The sequence below is a fragment of the Eucyclogobius newberryi genome, unplaced genomic scaffold (assembly GCF_026437365.1).
Source record: "Eucyclogobius newberryi isolate DKJ021-1_F unplaced genomic scaffold, fEucNew1.0.hap1 SCAF_380, whole genome shotgun sequence".
Lineage (NCBI taxonomy): Eukaryota > Metazoa > Chordata > Actinopteri > Gobiiformes > Gobiidae > Eucyclogobius > Eucyclogobius newberryi.
In genome coordinates, this window is record NW_027316035.1 from 1 (window position 1) to 16,318 (window position 16,318).

Consider the following 16,318-nt stretch of genomic DNA (forward strand, 5'->3'; position numbering starts at 1 on the left):
CCAGCCCGATCTCGTCTGATCTCGGAAGCCAAGCAGGGTTGGGCCTGGTTAGTACTTGGATGGGAGACCGCCTGGGAATACCAGGTGCTGTGAGCATTTTCACACTTTTTCACCTGTCAAAAAAAAAAAAAAAAGAAGTTTTTCATTGAGATATCCCAATTTTGACCGAGCAAGTGGCGTGAAGGTACTCTTCACGAAAAGACAGTGTTTGATGCAAAAAAAGCAATTTATACGAGTTTTGACCTGGAACATTTCGCTCACGGCCATACCACCCTGGACCAGCCCGATCTCGTCTGATCTCGGAAGCCAAGCAGGGTTGGGCCTGGTTAGTACTTGGATGGGAGACCGCCTGGGAATACCAGGTGCTGTGAGCATTTTCACACTTTTTCACCTGTCAAAAAAAAAAAAAAAAGAAGTTTTTCATTGAGATATCCCAATTTTGACCGAGCAAGTGGCGTGAAGGTACTCTTCACGAAAAGACAGTGTTTGATATAAAAAAGGCCGTTTTGACCTGGAACATTTCGCTCACGGCCATACCACCCTGGACCAGCCCGATCTCGTCTGATCTCGGAAGCCAAGCAGGGTTGGGCCTGGTTAGTACTTGGATGGGAGACCGCCTGGGAATACCAGGTGCTGTGAGCATTTTCACACTTTTTCACCTGTCAAAAAAAAAAAAAAAAGAAGTTTTTCATTGAGATATCCCAATTTTGACCGAGCAAGTGGCGTGAAGGTACTCTTCACGAAAAGACAGTGTTTGATGCAAAAAAAGCAATTTATACGAGTTTTGACCTGGAACATTTCGCTCACGGCCATACCACCCTGGACCAGCCCGATCTCGTCTGATCTCGGAAGCCAAGCAGGGTTGGGCCTGGTTAGTACTTGGATGGGAGACCGCCTGGGAATACCAGGTGCTGTGAGCATTTTCACACTTTTTCACCTGTCAAAAAAAAAAAAAAAAAAAAAAAAAAGAAGTTTTTCATTGAGATATCCCAATTTTGACCGAGCAAGTGGCGTGAAGGTACTCTTCACGAAAAGACAGTGTTTGATGCAAAAAAAGCAATTTATACGAGTTTTGACCTGGAACATTTCGCTCACGGCCATACCACCCTGGACCAGCCCGATCTCGTCTGATCTCGGAAGCCAAGCAGGGTTGGGCCTGGTTAGTACTTGGATGGGAGACCGCCTGGGAATACCAGGTGCTGTGAGCATTTTCACACTTTTTCACCTGTCAAAAAAAAAAAAAAAAGAAGTTTTTCATTGAGATATCCCAATTTTGACCGAGCAAGTGGCGTGAAGGTACTCTTCACGAAAAGACAGTGTTTGATATAAAAAAGGCCGTTTTGACCTGGAACATTTCGCTCACGGCCATACCACCCTGGACCAGCCCGATCTCGTCTGATCTCGGAAGCCAAGCAGGGTTGGGCCTGGTTAGTACTTGGATGGGAGACCGCCTGGGAATACCAGGTGCTGTGAGCATTTTCACACTTTTTCACCTGTCAAAAAAAAAAAAAAAAGAAGTTTTTCATTGAGATATCCCAATTTTGACCGAGCAAGTGGCGTGAAGGTACTCTTCACGAAAAGACAGTGTTTGATATAAAAAAGGCCGTTTTGACCTGGAACATTTCGCTCACGGCCATACCACCCTGGACCAGCCCGATCTCGTCTGATCTCGGAAGCCAAGCAGGGTTGGGCCTGGTTAGTACTTGGATGGGAGACCGCCTGGGAATACCAGGTGCTGTGAGCATTTTCACACTTTTTCACCTGTCAAAAAAAAAAAAAAAAAAAAAAAAAAAAGTTTTTCATTGAGATATCCCAATTTTGACCGAGCAAGTGGCGTGAAGGTACTCTTCACGAAAAGACAGTGTTTGATGCAAAAAAAGAAATTTATACGAGTTTTGACCTGGAACATTTCGCTCACGGCCATACCACCCTGGACCAGCCCGATCTCGTCTGATCTCGGAAGCCAAGCAGGGTTGGGCCTGGTTAGTACTTGGATGGGAGACCGCCTGGGAATACCAGGTGCTGTGAGCATTTTCACACTTTTTCACCTGTCAAAAAAAAAAAAAAAAGAAGTTTTTCATTGAGATATCCCAATTTTGACCGAGCAAGTGGCGTGAAGGTACTCTTCACGAAAAGACAGTGTTTGATGCAAAAAAAGCAATTTATACGAGTTTTGACCTGGAACATTTCGCTCACGGCCATACCACCCTGGACCAGCCCGATCTCGTCTGATCTCGGAAGCCAAGCAGGGTTGGGCCTGGTTAGTACTTGGATGGGAGACCGCCTGGGAATACCAGGTGCTGTGAGCATTTTCACACTTTTTCACCTGTCAAAAAAAAAAAAAAAAGAAGTTTTTCATTGAGATATCCCAATTTTGACCGAGCAAGTGGCGTGAAGGTACTCTTCACGAAAAGACAGTGTTTGATATAAAAAAGGCCGTTTTGACCTGGAACATTTCGCTCACGGCCATACCACCCTGGACCAGCCCGATCTCGTCTGATCTCGGAAGCCAAGCAGGGTTGGGCCTGGTTAGTACTTGGATGGGAGACCGCCTGGGAATACCAGGTGCTGTGAGCATTTTCACACTTTTTCACCTGTCAAAAAAAAAAAAAAAAGAAGTTTTTCATTGAGATATCCCAATTTTGACCGAGCAAGTGGCGTGAAGGTACTCTTCACGAAAAGACAGTGTTTGATATAAAAAAGGCCGTTTTGACCTGGAACATTTCGCTCACGGCCATACCACCCTGGACCAGCCCGATCTCGTCTGATCTCGGAAGCCAAGCAGGGTTGGGCCTGGTTAGTACTTGGATGGGAGACCGCCTGGGAATACCAGGTGCTGTGAGCATTTTCACACTTTTTCACCTGTCAAAAAAAAAAAAAAAAAAAAAAAAAAGAAGTTTTTCATTGAGATATCCCAATTTTGACCGAGCAAGTGGCGTGAAGGTACTCTTCACGAAAAGACAGTGTTTGATGCAAAAAAAGCAATTTATACGAGTTTTGACCTGGAACATTTCGCTCACGGCCATACCACCCTGGACCAGCCCGATCTCGTCTGATCTCGGAAGCCAAGCAGGGTTGGGCCTGGTTAGTACTTGGATGGGAGACCGCCTGGGAATACCAGGTGCTGTGAGCATTTTCACACTTTTTCACCTGTCAAAAAAAAAAAAAAAAGAAGTTTTTCATTGAGATATCCCAATTTTGACCGAGCAAGTGGCGTGAAGGTACTCTTCACGAAAAGACAGTGTTTGATATAAAAAAGGCCGTTTTGACCTGGAACATTTCGCTCACGGCCATACCACCCTGGACCAGCCCGATCTCGTCTGATCTCGGAAGCCAAGCAGGGTTGGGCCTGGTTAGTACTTGGATGGGAGACCGCCTGGGAATACCAGGTGCTGTGAGCATTTTCACACTTTTTCACCTGTCAAAAAAAAAAAAAAAAGAAGTTTTTCATTGAGATATCCCAATTTTGACCGAGCAAGTGGCGTGAAGGTACTCTTCACGAAAAGACAGTGTTTGATATAAAAAAGGCCGTTTTGACCTGGAACATTTCGCTCACGGCCATACCACCCTGGACCAGCCCGATCTCGTCTGATCTCGGAAGCCAAGCAGGGTTGGGCCTGGTTAGTACTTGGATGGGAGACCGCCTGGGAATACCAGGTGCTGTGAGCATTTTCACACTTTTTCACCTGTCAAAAAAAAAAAAAAAAAAAAAAAAAAAGAAGTTTTTCATTGAGATATCCCAATTTTGACCGAGCAAGTGGCGTGAAGGTACTCTTCACGAAAAGACAGTGTTTGATGCAAAAAAAGCAATTTATACGAGTTTTGACCTGGAACATTTCGCTCACGGCCATACCACCCTGGACCAGCCCGATCTCGTCTGATCTCGGAAGCCAAGCAGGGTTGGGCCTGGTTAGTACTTGGATGGGAGACCGCCTGGGAATACCAGGTGCTGTGAGCATTTTCACACTTTTTCACCTGTCAAAAAAAAAAAAAAAAAAAAAAAAAAGAAGTTTTTCATTGAGATATCCCAATTTTGACCGAGCAAGTGGCGTGAAGGTACTCTTCACGAAAAGACAGTGTTTGATGCAAAAAAAGCAATTTATACGAGTTTTGACCTGGAACATTTCGCTCACGGCCATACCACCCTGGACCAGCCCGATCTCGTCTGATCTCGGAAGCCAAGCAGGGTTGGGCCTGGTTAGTACTTGGATGGGAGACCGCCTGGGAATACCAGGTGCTGTGAGCATTTTCACACTTTTTCACCTGTCAAAAAAAAAAAAAAAAGAAGTTTTTCATTGAGATATCCCAATTTTTACCGAGCAAGTGGCGTGAAGGTACTCTTCACGAAAAGACAGTGTTTGATATAAAAAAGGCCGTTTTGACCTGGAACATTTCGCTCACGGCCATACCACCCTGGACCAGCCCGATCTCGTCTGATCTCGGAAGCCAAGCAGGGTTGGGCCTGGTTAGTACTTGGATGGGAGACCGCCTGGGAATACCAGGTGCTGTGAGCATTTTCACACTTTTTCACCTGTCAAAAAAAAAAAAAAAAGAAGTTTTTCATTGAGATATCCCAATTTTGACCGAGCAAGTGGCGTGAAGGTACTCTTCACGAAAAGACAGTGTTTGATATAAAAAAGGCCGTTTTGACCTGGAACATTTCGCTCACGGCCATACCACCCTGGACCAGCCCGATCTCGTCTGATCTCGGAAGCCAAGCAGGGTTGGGCCTGGTTAGTACTTGGATGGGAGACCGCCTGGGAATACCAGGTGCTGTGAGCATTTTCACACTTTTTCACCTGTCAAAAAAAAAAAAAAAAGAAGTTTTTCATTGAGATATCCCAATTTTGACCGAGCAAGTGGCGTGAAGGTACTCTTCACGAAAAGACAGTGTTTGATGCAAAAAAAGCAATTTATACGAGTTTTGACCTGGAACATTTCGCTCACGGCCATACCACCCTGGACCAGCCCGATCTCGTCTGATCTCGGAAGCCAAGCAGGGTTGGGCCTGGTTAGTACTTGGATGGGAGACCGCCTGGGAATACCAGGTGCTGTGAGCATTTTCACACTTTTTCACCTGTCAAAAAAAAAAAAAAAAAAAAAGAAGTTTTTCATTGAGATATCCCAATTTTGACCGAGCAAGTGGCGTGAAGGTACTCTTCACGAAAAGACAGTGTTTGATGCAAAAAAAGCAATTTATACGAGTTTTGACCTGGAACATTTCGCTCACGGCCATACCACCCTGGACCAGCCCGATCTCGTCTGATCTCGGAAGCCAAGCAGGGTTGGGCCTGGTTAGTACTTGGATGGGAGACCGCCTGGGAATACCAGGTGCTGTGAGCATTTTCACACTTTTTCACCTGTCAAAAAAAAAAAAAAAAGAAGTTTTTCTCTGAGATATCCCAATTTTGACCGAGCAAGTGGCGTGAAGGTACTCTTCACGAAAAGACAGTGTTTGATATAAAAAAGGCCGTTTTGACCTGGAACATTTCGCTCACGGCCATACCACCCTGGACCAGCCCGATCTCGTCTGATCTCGGAAGCCAAGCAGGGTTGGGCCTGGTTAGTACTTGGATGGGAGACCGCCTGGGAATACCAGGTGCTGTGAGCATTTTCACACTTTTTCACCTGTCAAAAAAAAAAAAAAAAGAAGTTTTTCATTGAGATATCCCAATTTTGACCGAGCAAGTGGCGTGAAGGTACTCTTCACGAAAAGACAGTGTTTGATATAAAAAAGGCCGTTTTGACCTGGAACATTTCGCTCACGGCCATACCACCCTGGACCAGCCCGATCTCGTCTGATCTCGGAAGCCAAGCAGGGTTGGGCCTGGTTAGTACTTGGATGGGAGACCGCCTGGGAATACCAGGTGCTGTGAGCATTTTCACACTTTTTCACCTGTCAAAAAAAAAAAAAAAAGAAGTTTTTCATTGAGATATCCCAATTTTGACCGAGCAAGTGGCGTGAAGGTACTCTTCACGAAAAGACAGTGTTTGATATAAAAAAGGCCGTTTTGACCTGGAACATTTCGCTCACGGCCATACCACCCTGGACCAGCCCGATCTCGTCTGATCTCGGAAGCCAAGCAGGGTTGGGCCTGGTTAGTACTTGGATGGGAGACCGCCTGGGAATACCAGGTGCTGTGAGCATTTTCACACTTTTTCACCTGTCAAAAAAAAAAAAAAAAGAAGTTTTTCATTGAGATATCCCAATTTTGACCGAGCAAGTGGCGTGAAGGTACTCTTCACGAAAAGACAGTGTTTGATGCAAAAAAAGCAATTTATACGAGTTTTGACCTGGAACATTTCGCTCACGGCCATACCACCCTGGACCAGCCCGATCTCGTCTGATCTCGGAAGCCAAGCAGGGTTGGGCCTGGTTAGTACTTGGATGGGAGACCGCCTGGGAATACCAGGTGCTGTGAGCATTTTCACACTTTTTCACCTGTCAAAAAAAAAAAAAAAAAAAAAAAAAAAGAAGTTTTTCATTGAGATATCCCAATTTTGACCGAGCAAGTGGCGTGAAGGTACTCTTCACGAAAAGACAGTGTTTGATGCAAAAAAAGCAATTTATACGAGTTTTGACCTGGAACATTTCGCTCACGGCCATACCACCCTGGACCAGCCCGATCTCGTCTGATCTCGGAAGCCAAGCAGGGTTGGGCCTGGTTAGTACTTGGATGGGAGACCGCCTGGGAATACCAGGTGCTGTGAGCATTTTCACACTTTTTCACCTGTCAAAAAAAAAAAAAAAAGAAGTTTTTCATTGAGATATCCCAATTTTGACCGAGCAAGTGGCGTGAAGGTACTCTTCACGAAAAGACAGTGTTTGATATAAAAAAGGCCGTTTTGACCTGGAACATTTCGCTCACGGCCATACCACCCTGGACCAGCCCGATCTCGTCTGATCTCGGAAGCCAAGCAGGGTTGGGCCTGGTTAGTACTTGGATGGGAGACCGCCTGGGAATACCAGGTGCTGTGAGCATTTTCACACTTTTTCACCTGTCAAAAAAAAAAAAAAAATAAGTTTTTCATTGAGATATCCCAATTTTGACCGAGCAAGTGGCGTGAAGGTACTCTTCACGAAAAGACAGTGTTTGATATAAAAAAGGCCGTTTTGACCTGGAACATTTCGCTCACGGCCATACCACCCTGGACCAGCCCGATCTCGTCTGATCTCGGAAGCCAAGCAGGGTTGGGCCTGGTTAGTACTTGGATGGGAGACCGCCTGGGAATACCAGGTGCTGTGAGCATTTTCACACTTTTTCACCTGTCAAAAAAAAAAAAAAAAGAAGTTTTTCATTGAGATATCCCAATTTTGACCGAGCAAGTGGCGTGAAGGTACTCTTCACGAAAAGACAGTGTTTGATATAAAAAAGGCCGTTTTGACCTGGAACATTTCGCTCACGGCCATACCACCCTGGACCAGCCCGATCTCGTCTGATCTCGGAAGCCAAGCAGGGTTGGGCCTGGTTAGTACTTGGATGGGAGACCGCCTGGGAATACCAGGTGCTGTGAGCATTTTCACACTTTTTCACCTGTCAAAAAAAAAAAAAAAAGAAGTTTTTCATTGAGATATCCCAATTTTGACCGAGCAAGTGGCGTGAAGGTACTCTTCACGAAAAGACAGTGTTTGATATAAAAAAGGCCGTTTTGACCTGGAACATTTCGCTCACGGCCATACCACCCTGGACCAGCCCGATCTCGTCTGATCTCGGAAGCCAAGCAGGGTTGGGCCTGGTTAGTACTTGGATGGGAGACCGCCTGGGAATACCAGGTGCTGTGAGCATTTTCACACTTTTTCACCTGTCAAAAAAAAAAAAAAAAGAAGTTTTTCATTGAGATATCCCAATTTTGACCGAGCAAGTGGCGTGAAGGTACTCTTCACGAAAAGACAGTGTTTGATATAAAAAAGGCCGTTTTGACCTGGAACATTTCGCTCACGGCCATACCACCCTGGACCAGCCCGATCTCGTCTGATCTCGGAAGCCAAGCAGGGTTGGGCCTGGTTAGTACTTGGATGGGAGACCGCCTGGGAATACCAGGTGCTGTGAGCATTTTCACACTTTTTCACCTGTCAAAAAAAAAAAAAAAAAAAAAAAAAAGAAGTTTTTCATTGAGATATCCCAATTTTGACCGAGCAAGTGGCGTGAAGGTACTCTTCACGAAAAGACAGTGTTTGATGCAAAAAAAGCAATTTATACGAGTTTTGACCTGGAACATTTCGCTCACGGCCATACCACCCTGGACCAGCCCGATCTCGTCTGATCTCGGAAGCCAAGCAGGGTTGGGCCTGGTTAGTACTTGGATGGGAGACCGCCTGGGAATACCAGGTGCTGTGAGCATTTTCACACTTTTTCACCTGTCAAAAAAAAAAAAAAAAAAAAAAAAAAGAAGTTTTTCATTGAGATATCCCAATTTTGACCGAGCAAGTGGCGTGAAGGTACTCTTCACGAAAAGACAGTGTTTGATGCAAAAAAAGCAATTTATACGAGTTTTGACCTGGAACATTTCGCTCACGGCCATACCACCCTGGACCAGCCCGATCTCGTCTGATCTCGGAAGCCAAGCAGGGTTGGGCCTGGTTAGTACTTGGATGGGAGACCGCCTGGGAATACCAGGTGCTGTGAGCATTTTCACACTTTTTCACCTGTCAAAAAAAAAAAAAAAAGAAGTTTTTCATTGAGATATCCCAATTTTGACCGAGCAAGTGGCGTGAAGGTACTCTTCACGAAAAGACAGTGTTTGATTTAAAAAAGGCCGTTTTGACCTGGAACATTTCGCTCACGGCCATACCACCCTGGACCAGCCCGATCTCGTCTGATCTCGGAAGCCAAGCAGGGTTGGGCCTGGTTAGTACTTGGATGGGAGACCGCCTGGGAATACCAGGTGCTGTGAGCATTTTCACACTTTTTCACCTGTCAAAAAAAAAAAAAAAAGAAGTTTTTCATTGAGATATCCCAATTTTGACCGAGCAAGTGGCGTGAAGGTACTCTTCACGAAAAGACAGTGTTTGATATAAAAAAGGCCGTTTTGAGCTGGAACATTTCGCTCACGGCCATACCACCCTGGACCAGCCCGATCTCGTCTGATCTCGGAAGCCAAGCAGGGTTGGGCCTGGTTAGTACTTGGATGGGAGACCGCCTGGGAATACCAGGTGCTGTGAGCATTTTCACACTTTTTCACCTGTCAAAAAAAAAAAAAAAAGAAGTTTTTCATTGAGATATCCCAATTTTGACCGAGCAAGTGGCGTGAAGGTACTCTTCACGAAAAGACAGTGTTTGATATAAAAAAGGCCGTTTTGACCTGGAACATTTCGCTCACGGCCATACCACCCTGGACCAGCCCGATCTCGTCTGATCTCGGAAGCCAAGCAGGGTTGGGCCTGGTTAGTACTTGGATGGGAGACCGCCTGGGAATACCAGGTGCTGTGAGCATTTTCACACTTTTTCACCTGTCAAAAAAAAAAAAAAAATAAGTTTTTCATTGAGATATCCCAATTTTGACCGAGCAAGTGGCGTGAAGGTACTCTTCACGAAAAGACAGTGTTTGATATAAAAAAGGCCGTTTTGACCTGGAACATTTCGCTCACGGCCATACCACCCTGGACCAGCCCGATCTCGTCTGATCTCGGAAGCCAAGCAGGGTTGGGCCTGGTTAGTACTTGGATGGGAGACCGCCTGGGAATACCAGGTGCTGTGAGCATTTTCACACTTTTTCACCTGTCAAAAAAAAAAAAAAAAGAAGTTTTTCATTGAGATATCCCAATTTTGACCGAGCAAGTGGCGTGAAGGTACTCTTCACGAAAAGACAGTGTTTGATATAAAAAAGGCCGTTTTGACCTGGAACATTTCGCTCACGGCCATACCACCCTGGACCAGCCCGATCTCGTCTGATCTCGGAAGCCAAGCAGGGTTGGGCCTGGTTAGTACTTGGATGGGAGACCGCCTGGGAATACCAGGTGCTGTGAGCATTTTCACACTTTTTCACCTGTCAAAAAAAAAAAAAAAAGAAGTTTTTCATTGAGATATCCCAATTTTGACCGAGCAAGTGGCGTGAAGGTACTCTTCACGAAAAGACAGTGTTTGATATAAAAAAGGCCGTTTTGACCTGGAACATTTCGCTCACGGCCATACCACCCTGGACCAGCCCGATCTCGTCTGATCTCGGAAGCCAAGCAGGGTTGGGCCTGGTTAGTACTTGGATGGGAGACCGCCTGGGAATACCAGGTGCTGTGAGCATTTTCACACTTTTTCACCTGTCAAAAAAAAAAAAAAAAGAAGTTTTTCATTGAGATATCCCAATTTTGACCGAGCAAGTGGCGTGAAGGTACTCTTCACGAAAAGACAGTGTTTGATGCAAAAAAAGCAATTTATACGAGTTTTGACCTGGAACATTTCGCTCACGGCCATACCACCCTGGACCAGCCCGATCTCGTCTGATCTCGGAAGCCAAGCAGGGTTGGGCCTGGTTAGTACTTGGATGGGAGACCGCCTGGGAATACCAGGTGCTGTGAGCATTTTCACACTTTTTCACCTGTCAAAAAAAAAAAAGAAAAAAAAAAAAAAGAAGTTTTTCATTGAGATATCCCAATTTTGACCGAGCAAGTGGCGTGAAGGTACTCTTCACGAAAAGACAGTGTTTGATGCAAAAAAAGCAATTTATACGAGTTTTGACCTGGAACATTTCGCTCACGGCCATACCACCCTGGACCAGCCCGATCTCGTCTGATCTCGGAAGCCAAGCAGGGTTGGGCCTGGTTAGTACTTGGATGGGAGACCGCCTGGGAATACCAGGTGCTGTGAGCATTTTCACACTTTTTCACCTGTCAAAAAAAAAAAAAAAAGAAGTTTTTCATTGAGATATCCCAATTTTGACCGAGCAAGTGGCGTGAAGGTACTCTTCACGAAAAGACAGTGTTTGATATAAAAAAGGCCGTTTTGACCTGGAACATTTCGCTCACGGCCATACCACCCTGGACCAGCCCGATCTCGTCTGATCTCGGAAGCCAAGCAGGGTTGGGCCTGGTTAGTACTTGGATGGGAGACCGCCTGGGAATACCAGGTGCTGTGAGCATTTTCACACTTTTTCACCTGTCAAAAAAAAAAAAAAAAGAAGTTTTTCATTGAGATATCCCAATTTTGACCGAGCAAGTGGCGTGAAGGTACTCTTCACGAAAAGACAGTGTTTGATATAAAAAAGGCCGTTTTGACCTGGAACATTTCGCTCACGGCCATACCACCCTGGACCAGCCCGATCTCGTCTGATCTCGGAAGCCAAGCAGGGTTGGGCCTGGTTAGTACTTGGATGGGAGACCGCCTGGGAATACCAGGTGCTGTGAGCATTTTCACACTTTTTCACCTGTCAAAAAAAAAAAAAAAAGAAGTTTTTCATTGAGATATCCCAATTTTGACCGAGCAAGTGGCGTGAAGGTACTCTTCACGAAAAGACAGTGTTTGATATAAAAAAGGCCGTTTTGACCTGGAACATTTCGCTCACGGCCATACCACCCTGGACCAGCCCGATCTCGTCTGATCTCGGAAGCCAAGCAGGGTTGGGCCTGGTTAGTACTTGGATGGGAGACCGCCTGGGAATACCAGGTGCTGTGAGCATTTTCACACTTTTTCACCTGTCAAAAAAAAAAAAAAAAGAAGTTTTTCATTGAGATATCCCAATTTTGACCGAGCAAGTGGCGTGAAGGTACTCTTCACGAAAAGACAGTGTTTGATATAAAAAAGGCCGTTTTGACCTGGAACATTTCGCTCACGGCCATACCACCCTGGACCAGCCCGATCTCGTCTGATCTCGGAAGCCAAGCAGGGTTGGGCCTGGTTAGTACTTGGATGGGAGACCGCCTGGGAATACCAGGTGCTGTGAGCATTTTCACACTTTTTCACCTGTCAAAAAAAAAAAAAAAAAAAAAAAAAAAGAAGTTTTTCATTGAGATATCCCAATTTTGACCGAGCAAGTGGCGTGAAGGTACTCTTCACGAAAAGACAGTGTTTGATGCAAAAAAAGCAATTTATACGAGTTTTGACCTGGAACATTTCGCTCACGGCCATACCACCCTGGACCAGCCCGATCTCGTCTGATCTCGGAAGCCAAGCAGGGTTGGGCCTGGTTAGTACTTGGATGGGAGACCGCCTGGGAATACCAGGTGCTGTGAGCATTTTCACACTTTTTCACCTGTCAAAAAAAAAAAAAAAAAAAAAAAAAAGAAGTTTTTCATTGAGATATCCCAATTTTGACCGAGCAAGTGGCGTGAAGGTACTCTTCACGAAAAGACAGTGTTTGATGCAAAAAAAGCAATTTATACGAGTTTTGACCTGGAACATTTCGCTCACGGCCATACCACCCTGGACCAGCCCGATCTCGTCTGATCTCGGAAGCCAAGCAGGGTTGGGCCTGGTTAGTACTTGGATGGGAGACCGCCTGGGAATACCAGGTGCTGTGAGCATTTTCACACTTTTTCACCTGTCAAAAAAAAAAAAAAAAGAAGTTTTTCATTGAGATATCCCAATTTTGACCGAGCAAGTGGCGTGAAGGTACTCTTCACGAAAAGACAGTGTTTGATATAAAAAAGGCCGTTTTGACCTGGAACATTTCGCTCACGGCCATACCACCCTGGACCAGCCCGATCTCGTCTGATCTCGGAAGCCAAGCAGGGTTGGGCCTGGTTAGTACTTGGATGGGAGACCGCCTGGGAATACCAGGTGCTGTGAGCATTTTCACACTTTTTCACCTGTCAAAAAAAAAAAAAAAAGAAGTTTTTCATTGAGATATCCCAATTTTGACCGAGCAAGTGGCGTGAAGGTACTCTTCACGAAAAGACAGTGTTTGATGCAAAAAAAGCAATTTATACGAGTTTTGACCTGGAACATTTCGCTCACGGCCATACCACCCTGGACCAGCCCGATCTCGTCTGATCTCGGAAGCCAAGCAGGGTTGGGCCTGGTTAGTACTTGGATGGGAGACCGCCTGGGAATACCAGGTGCTGTGAGCATTTTCACACTTTTTCACCTGTCAAAAAAAAAAAAAAAAAAAAAAAAAAAGAAGTTTTTCATTGAGATATCCCAATTTTGACCGAGCAAGTGGCGTGAAGGTACTCTTCACGAAAAGACAGTGTTTGATATAAAAAAGGCCGTTTTGACCTGGAACATTTCGCTCACGGCCATACCACCCTGGACCAGCCCGATCTCGTCTGATCTCGGAAGCCAAGCAGGGTTGGGCCTGGTTAGTACTTGGATGGGAGACCGCCTGGGAATACCAGGTGCTGTGAGCATTTTCACACTTTTTCACCTGTCAAAAAAAAAAAAAAAAAGAAGTTTTTCATTGAGATATCCCAATTTTGACCGAGCAAGTGGCGTGAAGGTACTCTTCACGAAAAGACAGTGTTTGATGCAAAAAAAGCAATTTATACGAGTTTTGACCTGGAACATTTCGCTCACGGCCATACCACCCTGGACCAGCCCGATCTCGTCTGATCTCGGAAGCCAAGCAGGGTTGGGCCTGGTTAGTACTTGGATGGGAGACCGCCTGGGAATACCAGGTGCTGTGAGCATTTTCACACTTTTTCACCTGTCAAAAAAAAAAAAAAAAGAAGTTTTTCATTGAGATATCCCAATTTTGACCGAGCAAGTGGCGTGAAGGTACTCTTCACGAAAAGACAGTGTTTGATATAAAAAAGGCCGTTTTGACCTGGAACATTTCGCTCACGGCCATACCACCCTGGACCAGCCCGATCTCGTCTGATCTCGGAAGCCAAGCAGGGTTGGGCCTGGTTAGTACTTGGATGGGAGACCGCCTGGGAATACCAGGTGCTGTGAGCATTTTCACACTTTTTCACCTGTCAAAAAAAAAAAAAAAAGAAGTTTTTCATTGAGATATCCCAATTTTGACCGAGCAAGTGGCGTGAAGGTACTCTTCACGAAAAGACAGTGTTTGATATAAAAAAGGCCGTTTTGACCTGGAACATTTCGCTCACGGCCATACCACCCTGGACCAGCCCGATCTCGTCTGATCTCGGAAGCCAAGCAGGGTTGGGCCTGGTTAGTACTTGGATGGGAGACCGCCTGGGAATACCAGGTGCTGTGAGCATTTTCACACTTTTTCACCTGTCAAAAAAAAAAAAAAAAAAAAAAAAAAGAAGTTTTTCATTGAGATATCCCAATTTTGACCGAGCAAGTGGCGTGAAGGTACTCTTCACGAAAAGACAGTGTTTGATGCAAAAAAAGCAATTTATACGAGTTTTGACCTGGAACATTTCGCTCACGGCCATACCACCCTGGACCAGCCCGATCTCGTCTGATCTCGGAAGCCAAGCAGGGTTGGGCCTGGTTAGTACTTGGATGGGAGACCGCCTGGGAATACCAGGTGCTGTGAGCATTTTCACACTTTTTCACCTGTCAAAAAAAAAAAAAAAAAAAAAAAAAAGAAGTTTTTCATTGAGATATCCCAATTTTGACCGAGCAAGTGGCGTGAAGGTACTCTTCACGAAAAGACAGTGTTTGATGCAAAAAAAGCAATTTATACGAGTTTTGACCTGGAACATTTCGCTCACGGCCATACCACCCTGGACCAGCCCGATCTCGTCTGATCTCGGAAGCCAAGCAGGGTTGGGCCTGGTTAGTACTTGGATGGGAGACCGCCTGGGAATACCAGGTGCTGTGAGCATTTTCACACTTTTTCACCTGTCAAAAAAAAAAAAAAAAGAAGTTTTTCATTGAGATATCCCAATTTTGACCGAGCAAGTGGCGTGAAGGTACTCTTCACGAAAAGACAGTGTTTGATATAAAAAAGGCCGTTTTGACCTGGAACATTTCGCTCACGGCCATACCACCCTGGACCAGCCCGATCTCGTCTGATCTCGGAAGCCAAGCAGGGTTGGGCCTGGTTAGTACTTGGATGGGAGACCGCCTGGGAATACCAGGTGCTGTGAGCATTTTCACACTTTTTCACCTGTCAAAAAAAAAAAAAAAAGAAGTTTTTCATTGAGATATCCCAATTTTGACCGAGCAAGTGGCGTGAAGGTACTCTTCACGAAAAGACAGTGTTTGATGCAAAAAAAGCAATTTATACGAGTTTTGACCTGGAACATTTCGCTCACGGCCATACCACCCTGGACCAGCCCGATCTCGTCTGATCTCGGAAGCCAAGCAGGGTTGGGCCTGGTTAGTACTTGGATGGGAGACCGCCTGGGAATACCAGGTGCTGTGAGCATTTTCACACTTTTTCACCTGTCAAAAAAAAAAAAAAAAATAAAAAAAAGAAGTTTTTCATTGAGATATCCCAATTTTGACCGAGCAAGTGGCGTGAAGGTACTCTTCACGAAAAGACAGTGTTTGATATAAAAAAGGCCGTTTTGACCTGGAACATTTCGCTCACGGCCATACCACCCTGGACCAGCCCGATCTCGTCTGATCTCGGAAGCCAAGCAGGGTTGGGCCTGGTTAGTACTTGGATGGGAGACCGCCTGGGAATACCAGGTGCTGTGAGCATTTTCACACTTTTTCACCTGTCAAAAAAAAAAAAAAAAAGAAGTTTTTCATTGAGATATCCCAATTTTGACCGAGCAAGTGGCGTGAAGGTACTCTTCACGAAAAGACAGTGTTTGATGCAAAAAAAGCAATTTATACGAGTTTTGACCTGGAACATTTCGCTCACGGCCATACCACCCTGGACCAGCCCGATCTCGTCTGATCTCGGAAGCCAAGCAGGGTTGGGCCTGGTTAGTACTTGGATGGGAGACCGCCTGGGAATACCAGGTGCTGTGAGCATTTTCACACTTTTTCACCTGTCAAAAAAAAAAAAAAAAGAAGTTTTTCATTGAGATATCCCAATTTTGACCGAGCAAGTGGCGTGAAGGTACTCTTCACGAAAAGACAGTGTTTGATATAAAAAAGGCCGTTTTGACCTGGAACATTTCGCTCACGGCCATACCACCCTGGACCAGCCCGATCTCGTCTGATCTCGGAAGCCAAGCAGGGTTGGGCCTGGTTAGTACTTGGATGGGAGACCGCCTGGGAATACCAGGTGCTGTGAGCATTTTCACACTTTTTCACCTGTCAAAAAAAAAAAAAAAAGAAGTTTTTCATTGAGATATCCCAATTTTGACCGAGCAAGTGGCGTGAAGGTACTCTTCACGAAAAGACAGTGTTTGATATAAAAAAGGCCGTTTTGACCTGGAACATTTCGCTCACGGCCATACCACCCTGGACCAGCCCGATCTCGTCTGATCTCGGAAGCCAAGCAGGGTTGGGCCTGGTTAGTACTTGGATGGGAGACCGCCTGGGAATACCAGGTGCTGTGAGCATTTTCACAC

At 45.5% G+C, this 16,318-nt stretch overlaps 59 non-coding genes across 59 annotated transcripts; all 59 read left to right on the forward strand.

Annotated features, from left to right (window-relative positions):
- Positions 1 to 255: 255 nt before the first annotated feature.
- LOC140376666 (5S ribosomal RNA) lies at positions 256 to 374 on the forward strand. The gene has a single exon (XR_011929839.1). It is a non-coding gene; the product is annotated as a 5S ribosomal RNA (ribosomal RNA).
- A 149-nt stretch (positions 375 to 523) lies between these two features.
- LOC140376784 (5S ribosomal RNA) lies at positions 524 to 642 on the forward strand. Its single transcript, XR_011929951.1, has one exon. It is a non-coding gene; the product is annotated as a 5S ribosomal RNA (ribosomal RNA).
- A 159-nt stretch (positions 643 to 801) lies between these two features.
- Positions 802 to 920, forward strand: LOC140376879 (5S ribosomal RNA). The gene has a single exon (XR_011930041.1). It is a non-coding gene; the product is annotated as a 5S ribosomal RNA (ribosomal RNA).
- Positions 921 to 1,089: 169 nt separating this feature from the next.
- Positions 1,090 to 1,208, forward strand: LOC140376891 (5S ribosomal RNA). The gene has a single exon (XR_011930052.1). It is a non-coding gene; the product is annotated as a 5S ribosomal RNA (ribosomal RNA).
- Positions 1,209 to 1,357: 149 nt separating this feature from the next.
- On the forward strand, positions 1,358 to 1,476 carry LOC140376903 (5S ribosomal RNA). The gene has a single exon (XR_011930063.1). It is a non-coding gene; the product is annotated as a 5S ribosomal RNA (ribosomal RNA).
- Positions 1,477 to 1,625: 149 nt separating this feature from the next.
- Positions 1,626 to 1,744, forward strand: LOC140376673 (5S ribosomal RNA). The gene has a single exon (XR_011929845.1). It is a non-coding gene; the product is annotated as a 5S ribosomal RNA (ribosomal RNA).
- A 168-nt stretch (positions 1,745 to 1,912) lies between these two features.
- On the forward strand, positions 1,913 to 2,031 carry LOC140376684 (5S ribosomal RNA). Its single transcript, XR_011929856.1, has one exon. It is a non-coding gene; the product is annotated as a 5S ribosomal RNA (ribosomal RNA).
- A 159-nt stretch (positions 2,032 to 2,190) lies between these two features.
- LOC140376696 (5S ribosomal RNA) lies at positions 2,191 to 2,309 on the forward strand. Its single transcript, XR_011929867.1, has one exon. It is a non-coding gene; the product is annotated as a 5S ribosomal RNA (ribosomal RNA).
- Positions 2,310 to 2,458: 149 nt separating this feature from the next.
- LOC140376708 (5S ribosomal RNA) lies at positions 2,459 to 2,577 on the forward strand. The gene has a single exon (XR_011929878.1). It is a non-coding gene; the product is annotated as a 5S ribosomal RNA (ribosomal RNA).
- Positions 2,578 to 2,726: 149 nt separating this feature from the next.
- LOC140376720 (5S ribosomal RNA) lies at positions 2,727 to 2,845 on the forward strand. Its single transcript, XR_011929889.1, has one exon. It is a non-coding gene; the product is annotated as a 5S ribosomal RNA (ribosomal RNA).
- Positions 2,846 to 3,014: 169 nt separating this feature from the next.
- LOC140376731 (5S ribosomal RNA) lies at positions 3,015 to 3,133 on the forward strand. Its single transcript, XR_011929900.1, has one exon. It is a non-coding gene; the product is annotated as a 5S ribosomal RNA (ribosomal RNA).
- Positions 3,134 to 3,282: 149 nt separating this feature from the next.
- LOC140376743 (5S ribosomal RNA) lies at positions 3,283 to 3,401 on the forward strand. Its single transcript, XR_011929911.1, has one exon. It is a non-coding gene; the product is annotated as a 5S ribosomal RNA (ribosomal RNA).
- A 149-nt stretch (positions 3,402 to 3,550) lies between these two features.
- On the forward strand, positions 3,551 to 3,669 carry LOC140376755 (5S ribosomal RNA). The gene has a single exon (XR_011929922.1). It is a non-coding gene; the product is annotated as a 5S ribosomal RNA (ribosomal RNA).
- Positions 3,670 to 3,839: 170 nt separating this feature from the next.
- Positions 3,840 to 3,958, forward strand: LOC140376766 (5S ribosomal RNA). The gene has a single exon (XR_011929934.1). It is a non-coding gene; the product is annotated as a 5S ribosomal RNA (ribosomal RNA).
- Positions 3,959 to 4,127: 169 nt separating this feature from the next.
- LOC140376778 (5S ribosomal RNA) lies at positions 4,128 to 4,246 on the forward strand. Its single transcript, XR_011929945.1, has one exon. It is a non-coding gene; the product is annotated as a 5S ribosomal RNA (ribosomal RNA).
- A 149-nt stretch (positions 4,247 to 4,395) lies between these two features.
- LOC140376790 (5S ribosomal RNA) lies at positions 4,396 to 4,514 on the forward strand. The gene has a single exon (XR_011929957.1). It is a non-coding gene; the product is annotated as a 5S ribosomal RNA (ribosomal RNA).
- Positions 4,515 to 4,663: 149 nt separating this feature from the next.
- LOC140376802 (5S ribosomal RNA) lies at positions 4,664 to 4,782 on the forward strand. The gene has a single exon (XR_011929968.1). It is a non-coding gene; the product is annotated as a 5S ribosomal RNA (ribosomal RNA).
- Positions 4,783 to 4,941: 159 nt separating this feature from the next.
- Positions 4,942 to 5,060, forward strand: LOC140376814 (5S ribosomal RNA). Its single transcript, XR_011929979.1, has one exon. It is a non-coding gene; the product is annotated as a 5S ribosomal RNA (ribosomal RNA).
- Positions 5,061 to 5,224: 164 nt separating this feature from the next.
- LOC140376825 (5S ribosomal RNA) lies at positions 5,225 to 5,343 on the forward strand. The gene has a single exon (XR_011929990.1). It is a non-coding gene; the product is annotated as a 5S ribosomal RNA (ribosomal RNA).
- Positions 5,344 to 5,492: 149 nt separating this feature from the next.
- Positions 5,493 to 5,611, forward strand: LOC140376836 (5S ribosomal RNA). Its single transcript, XR_011930001.1, has one exon. It is a non-coding gene; the product is annotated as a 5S ribosomal RNA (ribosomal RNA).
- A 149-nt stretch (positions 5,612 to 5,760) lies between these two features.
- Positions 5,761 to 5,879, forward strand: LOC140376848 (5S ribosomal RNA). Its single transcript, XR_011930012.1, has one exon. It is a non-coding gene; the product is annotated as a 5S ribosomal RNA (ribosomal RNA).
- Positions 5,880 to 6,028: 149 nt separating this feature from the next.
- LOC140376860 (5S ribosomal RNA) lies at positions 6,029 to 6,147 on the forward strand. Its single transcript, XR_011930023.1, has one exon. It is a non-coding gene; the product is annotated as a 5S ribosomal RNA (ribosomal RNA).
- A 159-nt stretch (positions 6,148 to 6,306) lies between these two features.
- On the forward strand, positions 6,307 to 6,425 carry LOC140376872 (5S ribosomal RNA). Its single transcript, XR_011930034.1, has one exon. It is a non-coding gene; the product is annotated as a 5S ribosomal RNA (ribosomal RNA).
- Positions 6,426 to 6,595: 170 nt separating this feature from the next.
- LOC140376877 (5S ribosomal RNA) lies at positions 6,596 to 6,714 on the forward strand. The gene has a single exon (XR_011930039.1). It is a non-coding gene; the product is annotated as a 5S ribosomal RNA (ribosomal RNA).
- A 149-nt stretch (positions 6,715 to 6,863) lies between these two features.
- LOC140376878 (5S ribosomal RNA) lies at positions 6,864 to 6,982 on the forward strand. The gene has a single exon (XR_011930040.1). It is a non-coding gene; the product is annotated as a 5S ribosomal RNA (ribosomal RNA).
- A 149-nt stretch (positions 6,983 to 7,131) lies between these two features.
- On the forward strand, positions 7,132 to 7,250 carry LOC140376880 (5S ribosomal RNA). The gene has a single exon (XR_011930042.1). It is a non-coding gene; the product is annotated as a 5S ribosomal RNA (ribosomal RNA).
- A 149-nt stretch (positions 7,251 to 7,399) lies between these two features.
- LOC140376881 (5S ribosomal RNA) lies at positions 7,400 to 7,518 on the forward strand. Its single transcript, XR_011930043.1, has one exon. It is a non-coding gene; the product is annotated as a 5S ribosomal RNA (ribosomal RNA).
- Positions 7,519 to 7,667: 149 nt separating this feature from the next.
- On the forward strand, positions 7,668 to 7,786 carry LOC140376882 (5S ribosomal RNA). The gene has a single exon (XR_011930044.1). It is a non-coding gene; the product is annotated as a 5S ribosomal RNA (ribosomal RNA).
- A 149-nt stretch (positions 7,787 to 7,935) lies between these two features.
- LOC140376883 (5S ribosomal RNA) lies at positions 7,936 to 8,054 on the forward strand. The gene has a single exon (XR_011930045.1). It is a non-coding gene; the product is annotated as a 5S ribosomal RNA (ribosomal RNA).
- Positions 8,055 to 8,223: 169 nt separating this feature from the next.
- LOC140376884 (5S ribosomal RNA) lies at positions 8,224 to 8,342 on the forward strand. Its single transcript, XR_011930046.1, has one exon. It is a non-coding gene; the product is annotated as a 5S ribosomal RNA (ribosomal RNA).
- A 169-nt stretch (positions 8,343 to 8,511) lies between these two features.
- Positions 8,512 to 8,630, forward strand: LOC140376885 (5S ribosomal RNA). Its single transcript, XR_011930047.1, has one exon. It is a non-coding gene; the product is annotated as a 5S ribosomal RNA (ribosomal RNA).
- Positions 8,631 to 8,779: 149 nt separating this feature from the next.
- LOC140376887 (5S ribosomal RNA) lies at positions 8,780 to 8,898 on the forward strand. The gene has a single exon (XR_011930048.1). It is a non-coding gene; the product is annotated as a 5S ribosomal RNA (ribosomal RNA).
- Positions 8,899 to 9,047: 149 nt separating this feature from the next.
- Positions 9,048 to 9,166, forward strand: LOC140376888 (5S ribosomal RNA). The gene has a single exon (XR_011930049.1). It is a non-coding gene; the product is annotated as a 5S ribosomal RNA (ribosomal RNA).
- Positions 9,167 to 9,315: 149 nt separating this feature from the next.
- LOC140376889 (5S ribosomal RNA) lies at positions 9,316 to 9,434 on the forward strand. Its single transcript, XR_011930050.1, has one exon. It is a non-coding gene; the product is annotated as a 5S ribosomal RNA (ribosomal RNA).
- Positions 9,435 to 9,583: 149 nt separating this feature from the next.
- LOC140376890 (5S ribosomal RNA) lies at positions 9,584 to 9,702 on the forward strand. Its single transcript, XR_011930051.1, has one exon. It is a non-coding gene; the product is annotated as a 5S ribosomal RNA (ribosomal RNA).
- A 149-nt stretch (positions 9,703 to 9,851) lies between these two features.
- Positions 9,852 to 9,970, forward strand: LOC140376892 (5S ribosomal RNA). The gene has a single exon (XR_011930053.1). It is a non-coding gene; the product is annotated as a 5S ribosomal RNA (ribosomal RNA).
- A 149-nt stretch (positions 9,971 to 10,119) lies between these two features.
- LOC140376893 (5S ribosomal RNA) lies at positions 10,120 to 10,238 on the forward strand. Its single transcript, XR_011930054.1, has one exon. It is a non-coding gene; the product is annotated as a 5S ribosomal RNA (ribosomal RNA).
- A 159-nt stretch (positions 10,239 to 10,397) lies between these two features.
- Positions 10,398 to 10,516, forward strand: LOC140376894 (5S ribosomal RNA). The gene has a single exon (XR_011930055.1). It is a non-coding gene; the product is annotated as a 5S ribosomal RNA (ribosomal RNA).
- Positions 10,517 to 10,686: 170 nt separating this feature from the next.
- On the forward strand, positions 10,687 to 10,805 carry LOC140376895 (5S ribosomal RNA). The gene has a single exon (XR_011930056.1). It is a non-coding gene; the product is annotated as a 5S ribosomal RNA (ribosomal RNA).
- Positions 10,806 to 10,954: 149 nt separating this feature from the next.
- Positions 10,955 to 11,073, forward strand: LOC140376896 (5S ribosomal RNA). The gene has a single exon (XR_011930057.1). It is a non-coding gene; the product is annotated as a 5S ribosomal RNA (ribosomal RNA).
- A 149-nt stretch (positions 11,074 to 11,222) lies between these two features.
- On the forward strand, positions 11,223 to 11,341 carry LOC140376897 (5S ribosomal RNA). The gene has a single exon (XR_011930058.1). It is a non-coding gene; the product is annotated as a 5S ribosomal RNA (ribosomal RNA).
- A 149-nt stretch (positions 11,342 to 11,490) lies between these two features.
- Positions 11,491 to 11,609, forward strand: LOC140376898 (5S ribosomal RNA). The gene has a single exon (XR_011930059.1). It is a non-coding gene; the product is annotated as a 5S ribosomal RNA (ribosomal RNA).
- Positions 11,610 to 11,758: 149 nt separating this feature from the next.
- On the forward strand, positions 11,759 to 11,877 carry LOC140376899 (5S ribosomal RNA). Its single transcript, XR_011930060.1, has one exon. It is a non-coding gene; the product is annotated as a 5S ribosomal RNA (ribosomal RNA).
- Positions 11,878 to 12,047: 170 nt separating this feature from the next.
- Positions 12,048 to 12,166, forward strand: LOC140376900 (5S ribosomal RNA). Its single transcript, XR_011930061.1, has one exon. It is a non-coding gene; the product is annotated as a 5S ribosomal RNA (ribosomal RNA).
- A 169-nt stretch (positions 12,167 to 12,335) lies between these two features.
- Positions 12,336 to 12,454, forward strand: LOC140376901 (5S ribosomal RNA). Its single transcript, XR_011930062.1, has one exon. It is a non-coding gene; the product is annotated as a 5S ribosomal RNA (ribosomal RNA).
- Positions 12,455 to 12,603: 149 nt separating this feature from the next.
- On the forward strand, positions 12,604 to 12,722 carry LOC140376904 (5S ribosomal RNA). The gene has a single exon (XR_011930064.1). It is a non-coding gene; the product is annotated as a 5S ribosomal RNA (ribosomal RNA).
- Positions 12,723 to 12,881: 159 nt separating this feature from the next.
- Positions 12,882 to 13,000, forward strand: LOC140376905 (5S ribosomal RNA). Its single transcript, XR_011930065.1, has one exon. It is a non-coding gene; the product is annotated as a 5S ribosomal RNA (ribosomal RNA).
- Positions 13,001 to 13,160: 160 nt separating this feature from the next.
- Positions 13,161 to 13,279, forward strand: LOC140376906 (5S ribosomal RNA). The gene has a single exon (XR_011930066.1). It is a non-coding gene; the product is annotated as a 5S ribosomal RNA (ribosomal RNA).
- A 160-nt stretch (positions 13,280 to 13,439) lies between these two features.
- Positions 13,440 to 13,558, forward strand: LOC140376907 (5S ribosomal RNA). The gene has a single exon (XR_011930067.1). It is a non-coding gene; the product is annotated as a 5S ribosomal RNA (ribosomal RNA).
- A 149-nt stretch (positions 13,559 to 13,707) lies between these two features.
- Positions 13,708 to 13,826, forward strand: LOC140376908 (5S ribosomal RNA). Its single transcript, XR_011930068.1, has one exon. It is a non-coding gene; the product is annotated as a 5S ribosomal RNA (ribosomal RNA).
- Positions 13,827 to 13,975: 149 nt separating this feature from the next.
- Positions 13,976 to 14,094, forward strand: LOC140376667 (5S ribosomal RNA). Its single transcript, XR_011929840.1, has one exon. It is a non-coding gene; the product is annotated as a 5S ribosomal RNA (ribosomal RNA).
- Positions 14,095 to 14,263: 169 nt separating this feature from the next.
- Positions 14,264 to 14,382, forward strand: LOC140376668 (5S ribosomal RNA). Its single transcript, XR_011929841.1, has one exon. It is a non-coding gene; the product is annotated as a 5S ribosomal RNA (ribosomal RNA).
- A 169-nt stretch (positions 14,383 to 14,551) lies between these two features.
- LOC140376670 (5S ribosomal RNA) lies at positions 14,552 to 14,670 on the forward strand. The gene has a single exon (XR_011929842.1). It is a non-coding gene; the product is annotated as a 5S ribosomal RNA (ribosomal RNA).
- A 149-nt stretch (positions 14,671 to 14,819) lies between these two features.
- On the forward strand, positions 14,820 to 14,938 carry LOC140376671 (5S ribosomal RNA). Its single transcript, XR_011929843.1, has one exon. It is a non-coding gene; the product is annotated as a 5S ribosomal RNA (ribosomal RNA).
- A 159-nt stretch (positions 14,939 to 15,097) lies between these two features.
- LOC140376672 (5S ribosomal RNA) lies at positions 15,098 to 15,216 on the forward strand. Its single transcript, XR_011929844.1, has one exon. It is a non-coding gene; the product is annotated as a 5S ribosomal RNA (ribosomal RNA).
- A 159-nt stretch (positions 15,217 to 15,375) lies between these two features.
- LOC140376674 (5S ribosomal RNA) lies at positions 15,376 to 15,494 on the forward strand. Its single transcript, XR_011929846.1, has one exon. It is a non-coding gene; the product is annotated as a 5S ribosomal RNA (ribosomal RNA).
- Positions 15,495 to 15,654: 160 nt separating this feature from the next.
- LOC140376675 (5S ribosomal RNA) lies at positions 15,655 to 15,773 on the forward strand. Its single transcript, XR_011929847.1, has one exon. It is a non-coding gene; the product is annotated as a 5S ribosomal RNA (ribosomal RNA).
- Positions 15,774 to 15,922: 149 nt separating this feature from the next.
- On the forward strand, positions 15,923 to 16,041 carry LOC140376676 (5S ribosomal RNA). The gene has a single exon (XR_011929848.1). It is a non-coding gene; the product is annotated as a 5S ribosomal RNA (ribosomal RNA).
- A 149-nt stretch (positions 16,042 to 16,190) lies between these two features.
- Positions 16,191 to 16,309, forward strand: LOC140376677 (5S ribosomal RNA). The gene has a single exon (XR_011929849.1). It is a non-coding gene; the product is annotated as a 5S ribosomal RNA (ribosomal RNA).
- Positions 16,310 to 16,318: the final 9 nt, after the last annotated feature.